The sequence below is a fragment of the Eulemur rufifrons genome, chromosome 24 (assembly GCF_041146395.1).
Source record: "Eulemur rufifrons isolate Redbay chromosome 24, OSU_ERuf_1, whole genome shotgun sequence".
Lineage (NCBI taxonomy): Eukaryota > Metazoa > Chordata > Mammalia > Primates > Lemuridae > Eulemur > Eulemur rufifrons.
In genome coordinates this window covers 10,595,825-10,609,033 of record NC_091006.1, presented here as the reverse complement: position 1 = coordinate 10,609,033, position 13,209 = coordinate 10,595,825, and the positions used below count along the sequence as shown (strand labels likewise).

The 13,209-nt window shown below is 49.0% G+C and overlaps 1 protein-coding gene across 1 annotated transcript in view; it reads left to right on the top strand.

Annotated features, from left to right (window-relative positions):
* The first annotated feature begins 2,669 nt into the window (after nt 1-2,669).
* The window catches only part of FBXO46 (F-box protein 46), a 15,599-nt gene continuing 5,059 nt past the window's right edge, over nt 2,670-13,209 (top strand). The window contains exon 1 of the mRNA XM_069456800.1: nt 2,670-2,717. The gene's annotated coding sequence lies outside the window, so the exon portion shown is untranslated. The remainder of the gene's footprint in view (nt 2,718-13,209) is intronic.

Here is a 13,209-nt window from a genome sequence, read left to right as displayed (position 1 = left end):
TAAAACTATGACTTTAAATTCCTAAAGTGAGGACCTAGAACCCAAAAAGGAGCTCTCCCAAACCTACAAAGCCTAAACTCTAATACTGAGATATCCTAGATCCCCAGACAGTCAACTTCTGATCCCTAAGTATGACCCCAATCCTGCTAATAAGGTCACAGACCACAAAACTTAACACTGAGAACCCAAATCCTAAAGTAAGAAATCCGGGCCCCTCCAAAGCAAACCTCAGTCCCCCAAATTGACCTGAGATCCTAAAATAAAGACCTCTGGACCCCTGAAGTGTTACTTCAGACCCTGAAATTGTGAACCCAACGCTAAACCTGAGATCTCACATGGGAGACCCCAGACCCTAAGACCAAAGACCCCTTACTCAATCTGGGGACTCCAGGCCCTAGAACTTAATTCTCAAAGACCCAGACTGTGACTTCAGACCCTAAATCTCATACCTTATACTCTACATTGGGATTTTAGGCCCTAAATCTATACTGAGGCTTCAATTCCCTCAAATCAGACCCAGACCTCCAAAATGATACTCCGGAACTCAGAACTAAGACTTCCAAATCCCCAAATTAGGATTTCTGGATTCTAAGAGGAAAGCTCCCAGTCAGAAAACCCAAGACCTTCAGATTCCAAAACTAGTTACCTACAGATACAAATCGGGTGGTAACTTGAGAACCCAGATCCCCAATACTCCTCAACCGCACCTTCCGCAGATCAAACTTTAGCCTGGATCCTCAAACCCAAACTCCAACGCTGCTGCCCAGGCTCTGCCACACAGGCCCTGCCTCACACACGGCCGCACCCAGATCATGTTCGCCCTCCTGTCTCCCCTCACCCCCAGAGGGAGGCCGCGGCCACAAAGTGCCACTCTTGTGGGGACTCCAGAGTCTCCTCAGGCCAGCTGGTGCTGGGGGAGTCCCCTGCCTCATTCCCCTCATACTCTAGCACCCGCCTCAGGACGTGCAAAACGTCGTGAGGCGGCCCCCCTTCTAGTTTCGCGCCAGCCCCGCACTGATCAGACAGTGCCTCGCGCGGGTCCCGGGAAGCCGGCTGCGCGCGGGAGCTCCAGGCCACCTTGGCTGCCACGTTCCCAACCCGGGCTTGCTGTGGATGGGAATCCTCTGGGCGCGAGGATCCTGCTGCGAGGCCTGAGGAGCCGAGCAAGAGCGCGTTCTGGAAGCCACGCCGCTCCCCCACTAGTTCCAGTCAAAGTGTGCCGGGCGTGAGACTGGAAGGGGTTGAAAGGGCAGGGTGCAAGTGGCCGTGCGCACGCGCGCCTGGAAAGAGCCCTGTCTTCTTACACGGCAGGAGCTGAGCCTCGCGCCTGCTGACGCGGCCTTGGCTGGCGCGCGCCAAAGTGCCGACCAATCAGCGCTCACTCAGCTACCCGCCTTTTTAGCTGACCACTCCCCCTGCTTCTAGGCCCCCTGAGACTCCCAGGTCCAGACCTCCCGGGTCTTGAGAAGGAGGCGGGGTCTCTCCAACTGCCAACTCCCAGGAAGAAAGGGAGAGCTCGCCTGTCTCCCTTCTGGCCCCCGGGTGCCCCATTTTCACATTTTCTCTTCAGTGCATATTTAATGAAGGCCTACTGTGTGCCAAGCACCATCCATGCTGGACGCTGGGAACTTAGCCACTGTCTTCCCAGTGCAGTCCAGAAGGCTCACCATGCAAATCTAATGAGGCAGGAGCTACATTAATGCAGAGAACTTACAATAAATTGGGAAAAGACTCAAAAACAAGGGCCATTTGAATTGAACCTTAGTAGCAGTTCTTCTCAGGAAGATGTAAGTTCCTTAAGATGTAAGCAAACTGTACATTTTGGAAAGCTCATTCTCATAGCCTATGAGGAGGATGAACTGGAAAATATATCTTAAGGGGAAGTGATCTAATGACGTAGTCAAGAGTAGAAGACCTGGAGTCCAACACATTTTGGTTCAAATTACTTTCTTGGCTGTGTTGCCATGGACAAAGAGGCTTAATCTATTTCTGCCTTATAAATTTGGGATGATAATTCTTGCTAGGGTTGTCTACAGGGTGGCTGGCATATATACGACTCCCATGCAATGAATACTCAAGCCATATTTACACTGTTCTAGGTCTTGGAACAAGGAGCATACACAAAGACCCCTTTCTTCATGGAGCTTCAATTCTAATTATGATGTGGACTAGCTCCTTGTACGTGGGCTTTCCTCTCTCCCAAGGCTTAATATCTTCATTTGTAAATTAGGAGGTAGTAGAAGGTAAGAAGAGAGATAAGAGGAATGGATGGGAAAGTGTTTGGTAAAGTATAGGCACTGTTAATTATTGTGTTAATCGGCATAAATAAATCAATATAGTTGCTCTTCCCCAACACTCTACCCCTCACCAACGCCCCTTTGCAATTTTCTCAATTTCCCTTACAAGGGCCCCAGGCCAAAATGGAGGAGGCTGGACTCCATCTCCCAGCGCGCCTCGCGGGGGAGCTCTCTGCGCCTGCGCCGGCAAGTGTCCACGTTGCCTCCTGGGAGTTAGAGTCATTCTTTTCTTCAGTCCGCCTACTTTGCTTCCTACCTCATCGCCAAGGTTTGACCGCGCTGCCTTCTGGGAGATGTAGTCCATGGCCCCTCGGACTTCAATTCCCAGCGGGCCTCGGTGCGAGAACCCGGAAGGGGCGGCTGGAGAGGAGCGAGTGGGGGAAACCCGCGCAGCCGAGGGAGGTGCAGCGCGGGGCGATGGTGAGAGCCCCAGGCGGGGGCGGGGGGCGCTTGCGTGTCGGGACAGGGGTTCGGGACCGGGTGAAGAGAGGGAAGAGACGGGGTCTAAAGAAGGGGTTGGGCGAGGGGAGATCGCCTGGGGGTGGCGACTGGGAGGAATGGGAGCCGGAGGTAGTAGTAGAATGGGGGCTGGGGAGGGGTATTGTAGGTGGGGAGGGAGTCGAGCTTTGGGATTGATTCTAAGCAGGTCAGAGCAGGGGAAGAGGACCCCGAGTTGGAGACGAGGCTGGACGTCCAGGCAGAGGCTCTGAAGGGGTCAATTTTCGAGGGATTTAGCCTGGGGGATGTGGAAAGATATGGGGGTCAAGGCTGGATGAGTGAGGGGGTCTCTAGGCTCCAAGGGATAGGCCAGCCGTGGATGCGATGAGTTGGGGCCTCTGGATCGCATTGGGGGAAGGAAATCAAGTTGAGGAGGTGAGAGAGAGAAATCGATGGTAGGATAGGGTATGGGTTAGGTTCCAAGACTGAGGGTGAGGTGAGGAGCATGAAATGAGGGTCCTGGATGTAGAGATAGTTTGCCTAGTCCAGCCAGAGACTCCCGATAAGCTGGACACTCACAGAACTGTAGTAATGTGGCCAGAAAGGGCCATAGAGACAACCTTTTGCATCTTCACTTCCCCACTGGAATTTAGAAGAGTGTAGTGGTTTATCTGTACGAACAGTACAGCATTCAGATCCCTTATTCTGCCACTCCTTTGTGACCTGGGCAAGTCTCCTCTCTCTGAGCCTCAGTGCCCTTATCTGTAGTGTGGGAACAACAAGCATATTGCTGAGAAGAGAGCTGAAGGGAGGCTCATTAAAACTGTTACTATTGGCCTGCTTGAGGTCCAGAAGTTCTCTTGAGGTCAGGAGTTCAAGACCAGCCTGAGCAAGAGTGAGACCCCCCCATCTCTACTAAATATAGAAAAAATTAGCTTCGTGTGGTGGTGCTCGCTTGTCATCTGAGCTATTGGGGAGGCTGAGGCATGATGATCACTTGAGCCCAGGAGTTTGAGATTGCAGTGAGCTATGATGACACCATTGCACTCTAGCCTGGGTGACAAAGTCTGTCTCAAAAACGAAAAAAAGAAACTTGTTACTGTTGGTGGGAAAGCCAGGCTGCCAAGTGTCAGTCTCAGAGCTGTTGATGCGAAGTACCCCACCCTAGGAATGGGACTGGGTTACGGGTGCTAATGGATTCCCTCCTTTTCAGTCAAGCTCCAGGGGTGTTTTCTCAAAACCTGGCACTGATCTGGGCACACCCCAGCTCAGAAGCATGTAGGGGCTCCCTACAGTGGATTACAGCTAACACTTACTATTTTACAAAATGCCTGGCCCTATTCTTAGCTGTTTGTGCATATCAACTCGTTTAATCCCGAAGACACCCCTAAGGTGTAGGTGCTGTTATTATCTCCATTTTACAGAAAGCAAGCAGAGGCACAGAGAAGTTAAGCAACTTTCCCAAGGTCATCCAGCATTAAGTGGTAGAGACTCCAATCCTGGCAGCCTGGCTCGGTATCTGTGCTTGCACCACTGTAATCTAGTCTCCTCTTCTTGTACTGAAGTACAACGTGTTGGGTAGGGACAAAGACCAAAGCAGTCTTCAGTTAAAATTTTAATTCTGCTGTTTACTTGCTGTATGACCTTGGTCAAGTCTTTTGGCCTCTCCTCACCTGTAAAATGGGATCGGTAACCCTAAAAAGTTCAGAAGCTTCAGGGAGATAGTTCTTGTAAAGTGCTTGGAGGAAGTGCTCAGCACATGTGGGTTGTGGGTTTTGAACTTGGATGGGAAACTGCGAGAAGGCAGTAGAGAGGGACGAGTGAGAGAAGCATCAGCCAGGTGCCAGGCTGTCTCTTGTTCCTCCTCTTCCACGTTGCCCCCATATCCTGGCCCTTCTTGTTCCTACCTTCTACCCCTGGGCTCCTAAGTCCAACTATGACTCCCCGAGAGGGTGCTTAGAAACTCAGTCTGTCCCCCATTCCTGACTCCAGCCAGATACAAATAATTCATTTGCTAAAGCCCAGCCTGGCCTAACTCCAGGTGTTTCAATGAATAGCATATATCTCTAACTGGGTTCTTTTGCTTTTGTTCTAAACTTTGGCCCTCATTGGGCAGTTTGGCAACTTTGTAATTTACCTTGAAACAGTTTGGTTCATTTGCTGTGAGCCTTCAGGAGTTCATTGTGTAAATGTAAGTTCAGTGACTCTGATAGTAAAGCCTATGGTTAAAAGCACTGGTTTCAGATAGGCCCGGGTTCAAGTCCCAGCCTCTGTTGCTGTGTGTCCTTGACCAAGCTGCATTCCCACTCTGGGCCTCAGTTTTCTCATATGTAAAACGAGACTACATTCAAATCATGAGGTTCTGAGGAGTTGATGAGGTAACATATATAAAATGCCTGGTGTGTATTAAGCTCTCAGTAAGTGTGCGGTCCTTATGTGTGATTTTTATTCTTTCAAGAAAAATGTATTTGAGCACGAACTCAGGAGCCAGAGCACCTGGGTTTGAATCCTGGCTCCATGTCTTACCAGCTCTGTGACCTTGGGCAAGTCACTTAACCCTTTTGGACCTCAGTTTCCTCTTCTGGAAAATGGGAATTCATTCTTTAAGTAGTTGACAAATATTAAATAGAGCACCTACTATGTGCCAGGGCCTATCCTGGGTGCAGACTCCACCCTGCCCTTGGAGCAGGCAGGCAATAGTGCTCACTGTTGTCATAACGCTGGGGCAGTTCTGCAGCTCTGGTGGCATTTGTGTTCATTTTTCAGGTTTGGGTTTCTCTGTTCCTGATTCATTTTCAGCCCCTTATGTCAGCTTTGCCTGCTTGTCATTGCTTTCATGGATTTTTTAACATCCTGTCTCCAGCTCTCACTGAAATATCTGAAAACCTATTGGTTTGGGGGAAGGTTGCCAATCTCTCCCTTGTCCCCGTTCCTGTATGTCACATCTGGATGCTCTGGGGTAATCTGAAATTTTTTTTTTTTCCTTGCCTTCATTTGTTTGTCTTAGAAAATTTGTCTGCTTTCCAAGTTATTTTGCCTTTTTCTTAAAATCTTATATTTGTTTTCAGCCTGTGCTTGTCTGAAGCTTACTCATACAAAATGGTATTTTTACCATTTTTAATGGTATATTTCTAGCTACTGTGGTAAAGCTGTCTTATTCCTAAAAGCACAGGTTTTCTAAAAGGTCTGGCTTGGGGCACCTGCTTGGTGATGCCGCCCCTGGCCCCTCAGTTTAGAATCATAACCTCCCCCTCCCATATACCCTTGATCCCCCCTTAGCTGCTAATTTGTTTGTAGTACCTGCTACCTTGAAACTTACCGTGTGCCTATTGTCCCTTTCTCCGATTAGTATGTCAACCCCTCGAGGATGAGGATTTCTGTCTCCTGTTCCCTCTGTATCCCTGCTGCCCAGAACTGTGTCTGACACAAAGTAGGTGCCCTGTAAATATCAGCTCAGTGAATAAGTGAGAGTAACGAAAGGAGCGGCCATATTTAGGTGTTTGTGAGTGACTCTTTGGGATCAGTTTAATTTCTGTTTTTGTTTTTATTTATTTATTTTTTTGTGACAAGGTCTTGCTCTGTCACCCAGGCTAGAGTGCAGTGGCATCATAGCTCACTGCAACCTCCAACTCCTGGGCCCAAGCGATCCTCCTTCCTCAGCCTCCCATGTAGCTGGGACTACAGGCGGGTGCCACCATACCCAGTTAATTTTTCTATTTTTTTGTGGAGGTGAGGTCTCACTCTTGCTCAGTCTGGCCTTGAACTCCTGGCCTCAAACGATCCTCCCGCCTCAGCCTCCCAGAGTGTTAGGATTACAGGCGTGAGCCACTGCGCCGGCCCAGTTTAGTTTCTGAATGTGAAATAAAGAGGGAAGAAGTCTTTGGCTCAGTCAGTGATTTTCAAACTCTTCTTAAGCCTCACTTTTTCTTAATCCTGACACCTGGATTCGGAGCCTCTTCTCAGTGCCAAGCTGGCACCGGGCACTCTCCTGGGTTGATCTCTGTGAATCATCAGCCAGCTCATGGGCGGATCTGTCATTATCTCCAGTTTACAGTGGAGGAAATGGAGGCGATAGGGCTAAGCCTGAGGTCACACCCCCAGAAGTAGGAAAGCTGGGATCCAGCAGGCCCTGCCTGGGTCCTGTCTGCTTCCAGGAACTCTAGATCCCAGGGTGTGAATGATTTCTACCTCCAAGGAGCTATTAGGCAGAAAGGAGAACTTAAGAGGGAGAGAGGCCAGCAGACCCTGAGGCCAAAAAGCCAGGGGTGAGGTATGGATGGGTCAGGATCATGGACTGAGGGGTGGTGGCAGGGGTGGGGCACAGAAGGAGCAGGACCAGGAATGTAGCCCTGGTATCCTGCTGCCAGTTCCTGCGTGACTGGGCAAGTGCATTCCGTGGTCACCTACTCGGTGCCCAGCCTGACAGTCCCACCCCTGGGATGAGGGGAGGGGGTCAAGCGCCTGCTCTTTATCATTTATCATTAGTTTTCCTTCTTTCTTTGGTTTATTCTGTTGTATTTTTTTCCCTTCAACTTCTTAAGCCAGATGCTGAGCTTGTTAATTTTTAGCCTTTCTCCTTTCTCTGTTGTGTGATTATGGAGACGGGCTCTCCTGAGACCAGCTGCACGGGTGTCCTAGGATCTCCCTGTACTTCCATCCAGAGATTCCTTTTACCTCTCTTCCGGGCTAGATCTTATTTCCTTGATCTGATATCTTCCTTGTCTTGGTTTACGCCTTCATTTTGGTGAAGCAAATCCTCCAGCTAATTCCTGAGAGAGGGTTCATGGGACATATACATATATATATATATATATTTTTTTTTTATTTTTTTTTTATTTTTTTTTTTTTTAGAACTTGCATCTCTCATGGAAGAGTTTTAAGCAGGGGAGTGGTATGGTCTGATTTGTGTTTGGAAAGATCCTCTGGCTCTCGTGGAAAGGATGGAGCAGGAAGAGCTGCACTAGCCCAATGAAGCAAGTGCAAAGGCTGCAACAGCTGCACCTTAGAGGAGAGGTCCCAGCCTTCCAGAAACTCACATGCTGGAGGGGAGACAGGCCCTTACCCAGGTCATTGTCATTCAGCAATGATAGGAGATGGGTGCTACAAGAGGAAGCCTTGGGAGGAAGGGATCCCTCATAGCTTGAGAAGGTGCCAGGGCAGTCCCTAGGGATGGTGGCATCCTGCCTCAGTCCTGGGAGCAGGATTTCTGCAGGGGGTATGGCAGAAAGAACCAGCCGACTTTTCATAGAGAGGTCCCTGGTCACAAATGTGCAGAAGCTGGACAGTGTGGCTGTGCTAGGAGCTTGTTCATTCACTCAAACAAATGCATGTTGCACACCTATGATATGCTAGGGCATTGTTTCTCAGACTGGAATGTGCACACGGATCTGCTGGAGAGCTTGTCGATGTGCATATTCTGATTCCTCAGGTCTAGGGGAGGGCCTGAGAGTCTGCATTTCTGAAACTCCCAGGGGATGGATGCCATGTGTCTGCTGCTCTGAGGCCCACACTTAGAGTAGCCAAGTGCTTGGCACTGTTCCAAAAGTCAGGGATACAGCAGTGAAAAAAACATACAAAAATGCCAATCCTGGAGGAGCTTTCATATTAGGAAGGGGAGACAGACTTTATAAGCAAAGTTTATAGTATTAACATACGAGATTGTAATACATGCTAAGGAGAAAAATCAGGGAAGGGGAATGAGAATCTATGTCTGTTGGGTAGAAGATTTCACAGAGGTGATTTCTGATCAGACCTTAGGAGCTAAGGGGCTGAGCCCTGTGGGTATCTGGGGAAGAGCATTTTAGGCAGGGGGAACAGTGAGTGCAAAGACCTCAAAGATTGATCAAGACAGCCCATACAAAGTGCTCAGAATGCTCAATAAATGAAGCTGCCCTCATCACCTTTATTAGGATGACGTTTGTATTGTAGTTTAGACCTTGAACTCTGACGTCAGCCAAACTTTGATTCAAAGTTCTGCCACAAAGCTGTAAACGAGGACAGTTACTTAGCCATTCTGTGCCTCAGTTTCCTGATCTTTGACAGGAGATTAAAAATAGTAAGAGGATGTGAGAATTAAATGAGTTACTCTTTGTAAAGTGCTCAGAGCAAAATCTGGTTCACGGTGAGTGCTCAAGTATTAACTGCTGCTGTGATCATCATTTTCTAATATATTTGTATTGGTTACGATTGTTTACTTGGATGTATGCCCCCTTTCCCATGAGCTATTCCTGGTGAGCTTATTGTCACCTATTTGTCCCCAGCACCCAATCCAGGGAGAGCATGCAGGAGGACCTCAGTGAATGTCAGAGATAAGTCTTTGCCAATGCTCCATGTATGCTAGGGATACAAAAATGTTGACTGTCGGCCAGACTTGGTGGCTCACGCCTGTAATCCCAGCACTTCAGGAGCTGAGGCGAGAGGACTGCTTGAAGCCAGGAGTTCAGGACCAGCCTGGGTAACATAGTGAGACCCCCCTCTCTACAAAAAAAATTTTTCAAAAGATTAGCCAGGTGTTGTGGCATGTGCTTGTAGTCCCAGCTAGCTATTCCCCAAGTTGAGGCAGGAGGATCACCTGAGCCCAGGAGTTTGAGGCTTCAAGGAGCTGTGATAGTGCCACCATACTCCAGCCTGGGGAAAACATTTTTTAAAATGTTGACCATAATTGTTGGCGGCATTCGCTAAGGGTATAGATTGTGTGGTTCAGGTCCTTACTAATTTTATTTATTTATTTAATTCTTTAACTAATTAATTAATTAAGAGATGGGGTCTCCCTGTGCTGCCCAGGCTGTGTTCAAACTTCTGAGCTCATGAAACCCTCCTGCCTCAGCCTCCTCAGTAGCTGGAATTACAGGCATGCACCCCTGTGCGGGAGTACTGAATTTATTTTCTCAAGTGATCTCTCCTCAGAGATATATTAAGGTTTCCCATTACAGCTCTGGATTTGCCAATTCTCTTTTGTCATTTTGTTGTTGTTTTGTTTTATTTTTGAGACGGAATCTCACTCTGTCGCCCAGGTTAGACTGCAGGGGTGCCATTGTAGCTCGCTGCAGCCTTGAACCCCTGGGCTCAAGTGATGCTCCCTGAGTAGGCAGGAGTGCAGGTGTATGCCAACATGCCTGGCTTTTATTTATTTATTTATTTTTAATGGTAATATCACTCCTCTGCTTTTCTCTTGGTTTGTATTTGGCTGGTCAGTCTTTTTCCATCTTTTTATTGTCCCTCTTTCTGGATCATGATGTTTTTACCATGAATGGATCTTCGTGCAGAAATCTCTGAAGGCTGACTTAGTGTGGGGACTTGTGCTGGGCTCAGTGTGTGGGGAGTTAGAAAATCCTGCCTGTGACTCTTCTCTCCTCCTGCTGTCCTGGAGGGTTTACAGTCCAGTGGGGGAGACAGACCCATTCCCACACAAGGAGTGGGCAGGAGAGTGGGCAGGGCTGGGATGAGGGAACCCAGAGGTTCCCCTATGGGCAGGTGAGTGGTTTCCAGGAAGGGAGTTTCGGGAAGGCCTCTCTATTAAAACTGCATTTGAGGAGTGGGGAGGGGTGGGAAAAAAACAAAACAAAACTGCATTTGATGAAATAAGGAATGAGCCTTGTAGAGGATTGGGGGAATACACTGCAGTTGACAGGAACAGCCAGTGCAGCCACCAGGGAAGGGAAGAGCTTGGAGACTTTGAGGAATAGATAGCCAGGAGGCCAGTGTGGGCATCTGAGTTGGTGCCTGACCGAGGGGGGGGTGGCTGAGGGAGGGAAGGGTTGGAAGAGGGGATAAGGGTTCAGCTTCCTAGAGGAGGGGATGGATGAGCTGAGACTGCAGAGGTTATAGAGTAAAACAGTAGGGTACAGTGACTCTGGAATCAGATTCCCTGGCTTCATATCCCTGCTCTGTGTGACCTTGGGCTGGGAGGCAACCTGCCCTGCTTCAGTTTATTCATCCATACGGTGGAGAGGATAATACCTCCAGAGGGTCACACAGGGCCTGAATATTCTAACTACTCTGTGTGCCAGATCGGGTGCCCATCAGGGTCCACTGGGGACGTGGAGTGGGGGGGTAGAAGAGTGGATGAGACTGGACAGGTAGGGTACCTGGGCTTTTTCTGGAGGGCACTGGGGAGTCATGGCAGGTTCTGAGCAGGGTAGGGAGAGGGTCAGGTTTATAGGTTCATGCTTTAACAAGACCCTTCTGGTTGCCCTCTGGCAGTCATGTGCGGGGATTGTTGGAAGCAGGCAAAGCTGGGGCAGGGTTGTAGGCGGACAGAAGACACCAAGACAACGGCCTGCCAGGAGCCACCTTTAGGTGTCTCTTGAATCGGCCTGCCATTGAAAGGCCCTACCTAGACCAGCGTTGTTCAATAGAAATATGCGAGCCCTATGTGTAGTTTTATTTCTTTTTTCTCTTTCTTTTTTTTTTTTAGTCCCAGTCTTGGCATGGACACGTATGTGTAATTTTAAATTAACAGGTAATCAATACTTAAAAGTCATTATGGGCTTATTTCCTGTTGTTTTCCTATACTAAGTGTGAGCCAGTTTGGGCCACCCGGTTGGAAAGGCTGAAAAGGCTGAACCCACAGGGCCGTGTCCAGAGCCTTGAATGCCAGGCCCAGAGGCTTAGACTCAGTGCCGCCGTACCCATCTAGGGTTCTGCCTGTTTGTTTCTCAGGGTGAGGTGATCCCAGTGCCCAGATTCCCCAGCGGAAAACCTCGGCCCCCGCGCTTCCCAACCAAAGCTGATCACTCTCAGATCTCTCCGCCCGCTTCCTTCCGCCCTGGAGTTTGCAATCCTGGGGCTGCCTGGCCCTTTAAATCTCAACTGTCAATCAGGGCTTCTGTTTAGAGGGAACGTCGTGTAATAAGCCTCCTCTTGAGTGCCGTGGCCTTTGCTCTGGCCTTGTTCCTCCGTTTAGCTGGACGTTGGTAATTGTTTCACGCTCCCTTATATCTTGCTGTTTCTACCCCACCGCCCCCTCCCGGCACCTCTCGCCTACTCCTCCCTATTTCGAAGTTGGGCCCCTTCGCCAGGGCCTTCCTTATATGGGCACGGCCCCGAACGGCGGCCGCTCATTGGCTGGGGGCGTCACGCGCGCGTCTGTCAACAAAGGGGCGGAGGGAAGCTAGTTGCTCGCCTGCCCGCGCGGTGGCCGGAGGGAAGGAGTGAGGGGGCGGGCCCGCGCCCTTTTCGCGCGCATGCGTGTGTGCTGCCACCGCGCCAGCCGTCTGGGGGGGGCCGCGGGTGAGGGTGCTCTGGGGGGCGTGTACAGGTTTTGAGGGTCATTTGAGGGGTTTGAAAGATTCTTTTGGAGGCGGTTACAAGATTTGGGGGTCCCTTTGCATTTAAGCAATATTTGGGGGCTTGGGAAAGTTTTTGTGTGGATGTAGGAGATACTTTGGAGTTCTCTTGATCTTCAGGGACGTCTTGGGGTTTGGGTTCATTTTTAATGTAGATGGTTGGGTTGTGTTTTAGGGGCCTCCTGTGTGGCTTGGGGTGTTCGGTGGGTATAGGATTTGGGGAGCTCCGGCGAGACTTAGAAGCAAAGAGCCCAGGAGTACCAGTTCTGGAGCCAGAATGCCTGAGCTTGCGTCTTGACTCTTCCCTGCCCGTCTGACCCCGGACGATTTAACCTTTCTGTGCCTCATGTGGAAACAGGACCTAATAACACCACCTGCTTCCTAGGAACTGGGGAGGATTCACAGGACTTGTTAGAACAATACCTAGGAAGCTCGCAGTGAACGTGCAGTAAGCACATGTCTGCTGTTGTAGTATTTGTGAGGTTTCTTTGGGGATTCTTTGGGCTTTATGAACTATTTATATGGTTTTGGATTAGTCTTAAGTGTTAGGGAGTTTGTGTTTTAGTTCCTTTGCAGTTGGAGGGCTTCTGAATTAGGAGATAATTGGTGGGGGAGGTGAGTGTAGGAATTCCAGGAGACTGGTCGTTTGTCATCTGTGAGGTTGGGAAATTGCTGCATTTGCTGGGATCTGTGAGAGGTTCATTGAGATTGGGCCCTTTTGTGCTGGAGAGGATATTTTTAGGTTTGGAGATTTAAAGTAGGATTTGAAAGGTTCTGGATTTTGCAGGAGGGCATTGAGATTCTGCAAATAAGGTTTAGGGGATTGTAGCAGGTGGCCAAGTTGTAGAGGGGTAGCCTGTGTAGAGAATGGCCTTTTTTGTGTCAGCTTCTTCCCCTGAGCATTTACATGTACAGGTTAAGTGTATATTATCTGAAATGCTTGGGACCTGAAGTGTTTGAGATTTCAGATTTTTTTCAGATTTTGGAGTATTTCGTTATACTTACTAGTTGAGCATCCCAAATCCAAAAATCTGAAATACTCCAATGAGCATATCCTATGAGCATCATCTTGGCACTCAAAATGTTTTGAATTTTCTAGCGTTTTGGATTTTCAGATTTGGGATGCTCAACCTCTATCTGAATTGTCAGTTGATAAACTTAGCTAGCTATAGGTTTTGGAAGCTGTG